The sequence below is a fragment of the Pteropus medius genome, unplaced genomic scaffold, assembly GCF_902729225.1.
Source record: "Pteropus medius unplaced genomic scaffold, Ma_sr-lr_union100, whole genome shotgun sequence".
NCBI lineage: Eukaryota > Metazoa > Chordata > Mammalia > Chiroptera > Pteropodidae > Pteropus > Pteropus medius.
In genome coordinates this window covers 1,566,474-1,575,094 of record NW_024352787.1, presented here as the reverse complement: position 1 = coordinate 1,575,094, position 8,621 = coordinate 1,566,474, and positions in this window count along the sequence as shown.

The window sequence follows — 8,621 nt, the reverse complement described above, 5'->3', positions numbered from 1 at the left end:
CCCCCACCCCCTGCCCCAGGGTGGAAGGCAACACTTCCTCTAACTCCCTCATCTCTTTTCGGAAAGTTTTCTGAAGCAACACGCACGCCCCATCTTCCGTTTCCCTCAACCTCCCAGGGCTTGCAGAGTGGCACCTTCTTTCTCTCCTTGTCTCTTATCTCGTTCTCGATTAGATACCAGAAGCTTTGGACTACTTCACTGATTCCACCCGGGGTCCCACGTTCGGTCCTTCCCAGCCTGCCGCCGCCTTCCTCCATTGGGTGTGGTGTCCTAATCACTGGAAGCCCGCCTTGGGCCTTCTCTTTCAGCCAGTGGTTGATGTTGCTGTAAGCCTGTCCATGGGGGCACCTGCTGGGAATAAAACTCAGAAAGTCTAAGGGGTGCTCAACCTCAAGGAGGTGGAAGAACCTGGTTTAGCTCCTGCCTTCCGTTATGCTCTGGCACGCCTTCTGGGAGGACAGCAAAGGCAGGGACCAGCTGATGGCCAGGACGGAGTTTTTCCCATGGTAGTTGCTGAGTTCCTTCACTGTCCCTGTTGTTATTGTTCTAGGACAGTATCATTCTTGCTGTTTAGTCATATCACCGGAGGGAAAGAAAGAAAGCTATAGGAGGCTAAAAAATATATAAATTGACATGTTTACAAATTAAAGAAATTCTTAGTACCTCCTGGCAGCAAGCTTGCCTTTCTGAGACTATTTTGGGATTTTGATGGCTTGAAAGTCCTGCAGAATTTTCCCAACATCACAAGCACGGGATGGAGTCAGAGGTTGCCAGATTCCTGTTTATTAGACTAAATACTAAAAGAAAATAAATTTTCTTTAAAAGAAGTAAGGAGAGGCTATTTTAGTGGCATTTCCATTGGGGAATGGATCCTGTGTCTGGCTTTGCCTTTTTGACAGACCAGACACAGACGGCACCAAAGTGGTGTGTCACAGAATCAACATCTGGTCTTCCCTGATCCGCAGAAACATTGCGTGGCTGGCTTTGCCCAGGTCCAGGAGCCCAGCCCTCTTAGCTGCAATCCTACCTTTTCGTTTCTTCTCTGAAACATGAAGGGAGAAGAAAAAAATTTTAAGTTCTTTAATTCCTTTCATCTACATTAAAATACATTGCATATCATATTTCTGAGTAAAACCTTACATTTATGTTCTATCTATCTAATACTCTAAGCCTTTCACATGTATTAACTGATTTGATTCATGTACTACTTCCCTAAAGTAGAGTGGGTAGGCTTTATTATTCTTGTTTCAGGGGTGAGGAAACTAACTCAGAAGGTTAAGCTCACACAGTAGTAAGTTTAGAACCAAATGAGTTCAAGTTTTTCTTTTCTTTTTTTTTAACCAAAGCATACTGAACAGGAATTAAAAAACAAAAGAAAGTGATTTTGTGATTTGGTGACCAGATCTCTCACGTTTTCTGCTATAATAGGATCAGTGGATGACCATGATTCTATCAGTAGCTCTCTTTCAAAAAAGCATCCTTTTTTACACAGACGGGTGAACAGGAAAAAATGGATGTTTGCCTGGCCCTATTTCTAAGCAACACTCCAGGCCATGGTACATCTTTTTTGATGTAAAGTATAATCTTTACACTGAGAATGCCCTCATCATTTTTTCTATTCAAATTCACCTTATCTCAAAAGTCAGCCCTTCCACTATCCCTATCTTTAGTCTTGTATGATCACTTCTTTCTTTGAATACTAGTGGCCAGAACTATAGTGTCCTCTGTAGCCGTGTGCTTTACATAATATAACTCATTTAAATCCACAACCAAGGCTATGAAGCAGATGCTTTTTATTATCTCCATGTAACAGATGAGGAAACTAAAGCACAGAGAGATTAAAAAGCTAGTTCAAGGTCAGACAGCTAGAAGTGTCTGAGCTGGGATTCCAACCTCCCTAGCATAGGCTCCAGAGTCCATGTTCCTGATCCTTCTATGATGCTGCCTTTCAACCCTATAGCAGTCTTAAGACTGATAGGTATCTTGCATGAGTTATCTCACAACTCAATGAGTGCCCTTCACCACATGATGCTGTACCATCTCCCTAAAGCATTATCCTATTTTGCCTAAGGTGTATAAAATCACATTTTATCCTTCTTATGTAATTATAAGCTGCTTGAGAGTGCTGATTGTGTTAATAAGCTTTGAATGTCCTGTAGTACCTATTACTTATACAATGCACATACTCAAAACTCACACATCTTTTTGGAATCAAGCTCAATCAAGTGTAAAATCATTCATTCCCTCCAGTACCCACTGAGTACCAACTATGCAACAAGTACTATTAAGCCCCAGTGAGAAAATCAGATAAGATTCTAGTAAAAATAGATGATAAACAGATAAAATAAGAAAACTATCAGGTAGTAAGTATATTTGGAAAATTGGAATAGGTAATCAGAAAGGGCTAGGGTGGGCCACGAATGACTAGAAGAAGTGAGCCACACAGAGTAGAAGGGCATTCTAGATCAAGGGAATAGCTTGTTCAAAAGCCCTGAGGCAGGAAGGAGATTGGCGCCCCGTTACTTTAGCATTTTGCAAGATTTCTCAACCTCAGCACTTGTCTTAGCTCAGACAAAATACCACAGACAAGGTCGCTTAAACAGCAAACATTTTTTTTTTTTCTCACAGTTCTGGAGGCAGGAAAGTCCTAGATCCAAGTGCTGGAGGTCTGTTGAGGGCCTCTTCCTGATTCATAGATGGTTAGTTGCCTTCTTACTGCGTCTTCACATGGCAGAAAGAATCTCATCTTTTTCTTACATGGGTGCTAATTTTATTTTGGGGGCCCCACCTTCATGGCTTCATTTAAACTTAATTGCTTCCCAAATTCCTAGCTTCAGATACCAGCCAGCTGGGGATTTGGGCTTCAAAATATGAATTGGGGACACACAAATATTCAGTCTATAGCAGCACTATAGACATTTTGAGCCAGGTAATTCTTTGTTGGGGGAGACTTTCCTGTACCTTGTAAGATGTTTAGCAGTAATCCCTCCCACAGCTAGCCCCTGGCCTCTACACATTAGATGCCAGTAGTAAAGTAACTCCCTCCCCTCCAAACTGTGACAATCCAAAATGTCTCCAGATGTTGTCAAATGTCCCAGGAGGGCAAAATCACCCACCCTGGCTTGAGAACCTCTGAGTTAGTGGACCAGAAAGATGGCCAGCATGGTCGGAGCATGGTAAATGAGATGGAGTATGGTACAAGGTAAGGTTGGAGAGATGTAGGCTGGATTCAGATCATGTAAGGAGTTTAGCTGTTATTGGAGGTACAACAAAAACCTTGGGGGGTGGTGGGAGAAAACTGGCCATTTTGTTGGAAGCAAGAGAGGAGCAGGAAGTCCCAGGAGCAAGCTATTGCAGTGGTCCAAGTGATAGGGGGAATGGAGATGGAAAAAAAACAGATTAAGGATAAGTTTTAGATGACTAGTTGACAGCGCTTGCTGAATTAACAGTGAGAGGTGAGGGACGGAAGGATAAAGGAAATGACTAATGATTTGAGTCCAGGAGTATCATTAGAAAAGCCTTAGCAGGTTTGGGACAGAAGGTCATTGATGTGGAGGTGCCAGGTAGACGAGAGATTACAAAATTCTGCAGTCCCAGGGAGAGGTTGGAGATACGTGTTTGGAAGTTTGTGGCATATGACCTTCATTGGTATTTAAAACCATATGACTGAATGAGATTGCCTGGAGGTATTGTGTGAGTGCGCAAGAAAAGGGAGCCCAAAATAGTGTCCTGGACACATGTTAACAGGTAGAGGGGGAAGCAGAGGAAGATCCAGATGGAGCTCTCTGAGAGGTAGAAAAGGATGAAGTCAAAATATATCAAGGGGGCTGAGCGGTCAGTTGATTGGATGATATGGAGCTTGTCGATGACTTTTATATGGACGGTCTCTGTGGATAGGTAAGGGTGGAAGATTAGGTGGGTGAGGTGAGGGAAGAGAGTGACCTAGAAATCTCTCAAGAGGATAGCTATGGAGGTGGTGGAACATGTTCGTATGCTGGTGCAGTTGGTCTAGTGGGGGGTAAGGGAGACAGAGGGAGAGGTTGTGAAAGGATGGCTCAGGAGCAAGCGGAAATGCTGCAGGAAGGAAGTCTCTGAGTGGGATGCAGAGCCCATGTCAAGGGATTCGTTTTTTTTTTAAATTTATGAATTAATTTTTAAAAATTTATTTATTTTTAAATTTATTATTAGTTTTTAAAATTTATTAGCTTTTTAAAATTTATTATTAATTTATTTTTAATTTTTAAAATTTAATTTATTATTATAAATTCAATTTATTCAATTTATTAATTTAATTTATTTTTCGTTTAATTTATTACATATTATATATATAACATTTGCCATTTTAGCTATTAAGTATACAATTTGGCGGCATTAATTACATTTGCAACATTGTACAACTAGATTGTATTATTTCCAAAACTTTTTCGTCACCCCAAACCAAAACTCTAATCATTAAGCAATAATTTCCTTGTCCTTCTTCCCCCCAGAGAGCAGTTGATAAGAGCAGGACACTTGATCTGCAATAACAGGAAGAAAGGCACGAAATATGACTAGAGGTAGGAGTGGGCTGGTAGTTTTGTCTATGGGAAGATAAGAGGACTTCTAGGAGATGGATCAAATTTTCTCATTGAAGTTCAAGAGTAAGAGAGAGTGTAGGGGAAGACAGGAGAAAGTATGGAATAGTCATTTGGAGGGTGAGAAAATGAAAAAAAGACTAAGGAGGTCTATCAGGATTGATGGCCAATGTCAAATGTCTGGATAAGTGGCAGTAGTGTGGGAGCCACATAGAGCTCACCAGTGGTGACTCTCTGGAGTCCAGAAGATGGCTCTGTGTTCTTTTGTTTTCTTTCTCATGATGCCAGAGATGGCAGGAGTCAACCTTCATTTCAAATTTATTACTTAATATGGTTCTCTATTGCTCATGACATCCCTGAAGAATATTCTGTAGAAGAGCCCCAAATGGCCACTTGAGTCACCTGGCATTACCTCCTCCCCTTACTTGCCACAGGTCCCTAGGATACACACACCCAATTAGGTAAGAGAAGAGGCATATGGTGTCTATTTGGGGAAAGAGGTACATTTTCTATGAATAGCATAGCTATGTGAACAGACAGGCTGACAGATGATTCCACTTTATCTCATCGCGCAGTGTGGGCATCCACACCGTGTGAAAACCCCCGAAGCTTCAGAAACTTGCAGACGTCCTCCTTGCTTTCTCCATCTCAACCCTCGCTTTTCCCTTCAAAACTGAAATGGAGGTGGAAAGGCCCTTTGTCAACGCTATAGGCTCTCTGCCTTGAAATTTCCTCTGAGCTCAACACTTTTGGTGCTTTTCACATCGCTGGGCTATTTTCTGCATTATCGTTGAAATCATCTCATCTTCACAATTCACAGATTATCATTTATGGTGATCACGTTTTCTGATTTTCTCTGTACATATTTTTTTTTCGTGGGGGGCTATAAATGCTATTCCTGAAAGACGCACTTGCACTTTGTATAAGGCTATACCTTAGGAGAGAACATTGGCTGGGGCCATCTCCCACAGCACAGATGTCCTTGATGAGGTGGCAGAAAGCCCCAGGGGTTGGATTTTTCCATAATGGAAGAAGCTGAGGCAGGTCACGTTTTATATGCTAACACTGGATTAACCAATTGATAGATAAACCTAATCTCACGTACAGTTATGTTTCCAGTAATACTTTAGAAAACATAGGAATTCATCAGAATGGCAGCTTCTTAAATGGTTTTCATAGAGTGACTACTCCCTCCAGTACTGCCACGAATTGTGTATGGGTGATACAGAACTTTCCGTGATGATGATGATTGATATTCTATACTGCACCATCCAATATGGTAGCCACTAGAGTTCTGTGCCTGTTGAACTCTTGAAATGTGCCCCGTGCAACTGAAGCACTGACGTTTTCCTTTTATTTAACTTGAATTTAAATGGCCACATGTGGCTAGTAGTTACCATATTGGACAGTGGAGCTTGTAGTGGATACCAACTAGCTAATGAGTTATAAGTGTTTCAATTAACATAATTTTAAGTAGATTTATTCAGTATCTAAATGATTGTGATTGTCTGCGGCTTCAAGTAATGGGAACCTGAATAACCAGGACTATCTAGGTTAGAGGTTTGTATTCTTCTGTAATAGGCAGGGGAGGACTGATGAGTCACGGAGTCGTGGGGAGCTCTCTTGGCTTCTAGCTCTGCCATCTTTAGGGTGTGGATTTCATCTTCAAGGTTGCAAGAAGGCTGCTGTACTTTCCAGAATCAGTTTCTGTGTCCTAGGCAGGAAGAAGGGAGATGGAAAAAAAGCAAAGGCCAAATAAAAAGCTTTGCAAAGCAAAATGGCACAACTCCCATGGCAGAGAAGTTGGCAAACTAGAGCACAATGATGTATATTATTACCCTTCATCCCAACAATCCCACTTCTAGGAATCATCCCAAATGGTATCAGATGTAAATACAAATGACTCATGCATATTCACTGTGGCAGTGATGATGATTAAAAAAAAACTGGAAACAGCCCAAATGTTCATCAATAAGAGACTATTTGGATAATCCATAAAACAGCTACACGATCAAATATTATGTAATAAAGAAGAAATGAAGAAGCACCACATACGGCTGTGGAGTGACCTCCACGATTCAAGAATATAAAATTTGAAGAAAAAAAAAGAGAACAACATAGATATAAAAATAGATATATTGACATATATCCTTTTATGTAAAAAAGGAAGGAAAGAAATACATTCACATATATACACTGCTTATATTTGCAAGGGAAACAGAAAAAGAAAGAAAACACCTATGTCTAAAGGAAGAGGAAGGAGCAAGGTGTGAAAGACAGGGATAGAGGTGAAACAACTGCCAATGTATCTTATTTCAGACTTTGACTTTCAAACCATGTAAATGTTTTCAAATCCAAAAACTAAAACAGAAACTCTTTAAGAAAAGAATCCTCACCTAGACATTTTCTCTTTCAGTTCCTTGTCTAGAATTGGGTCACTTGGCCACTCCCAGCTGTCTGGGTATGTGGGAGGTGAGTATTTTACTGGGCAGGTGACCCCTGCAAACCTAGCCATGATTTGGTAAAAGAGGAAGAAGGGGAGGGGACAAGACCGTGGGCAGCACCGCACAGGGTCTGCCATAGCTACTGCATGTGCCGGGGAATATTGCACCCATTGGGCATGTCCGTGGCCATTTAGGGTCTAAGGAGGGCCAGCGATGATTGAACATCCACCACGTGGAGCTGTGCTAGTAGCTGCACATGGACATTCTGCCTCATTTCTTCCTTCCAAGCCAGGTAAGGAGGGGTCATTTTCATCATCTTCTTTCTGTACAGCAGAAAACTGAATGTAAGGCGATTAAGCAACTTGCTCAAGGCAGCAAATGTAAGAAGACAGAGGTGAATCCTCAGTCTGCTGCTGTAGCCGGAAGTGGAACCCACACAGCACTGCCATCTGGCCACCCCAGCCAGTCATGGGTTCTCTGTAGAAAGTGATCAGAAAACTCACACTTAAACATATTTAGCAATTCCACTGCTTGATATATACCCACAAGAGTTAAAAGCAAGGACTCAGTCAGATATTTTTACACCCATGCTGTTCCTAACAGCATTTGACACAATAGCCAAAAAATGGAAATAACCCAGATGATAACAGATGAAGGAGCAAGCACTATGTGGTATATCCTTGCAATGGACTATTATTGAACCATAAAAAGGAAGGAAATTCTGACATTTGTTATACCGTAGATGAACCATTATGCCAAATGAGATAAGCCAAAAGTATAAATACTGTATAATTCCACTTTATATAAGGTACCTACAGTAGTCAAATTCATAGAGACAAAGTAGAATGGAGATTATCAGAGGCTGGGAGAAGGGAGTGTTGGGGGTTAGTGTTTAATGAGTACAGAGTTTCTTTTTGGGATGATGAGAAAGTTCTGGAAATGGATAGTAGTGATAGTTGAATAACATTGTAAATGTACTCAATGCTACTGAATTATACACTTAAAATGGTTAAAGTGGCAAATTTTATGTTACATATATTTTACCACAATTAAAAAAAAAGTATTGCTGTGACAGAATAATGCCTATAACAGGATAAAAAATAATTTGCCCCCCACCCCCACCCCACTCCCAGGGACATTTGGCAAGCTCTGAAAACATTTTTTTTTCACTTAAAAATTAAAAAAAAAAATTAATCGACTTCTTTAGAGAAATTTTAGGTTCATAGCACAGTTGAGAGGAAAGTACACAGAAGGTTCTCAAATTACTGCCTCCCCTTACGTCAGCCTCCCCCACATCAACATTCTGTACTAGAGTGGCCCATTTGTTATAATCTATGGACCAGCATTGACACGTCGTTATCACCGGAAGCCAATAGTTTACATTAGGGTTCACACTTGGTGTGTACATTCTATGGATTTTGACAATTGTATAATGACACATATCAACCATTATGGTATCATTCAGAATAGTTTCACTGCTTTAGAAATTCTGTGTGCTCTGCCTTTCCATCCCTCTTCTCTAACTCCAGGTGACCAGTACTCTTCATTGTCTTCTAGTGACGTTTTTGATTGTCACAACTACTGTCATTTCATGAGCAGAGGC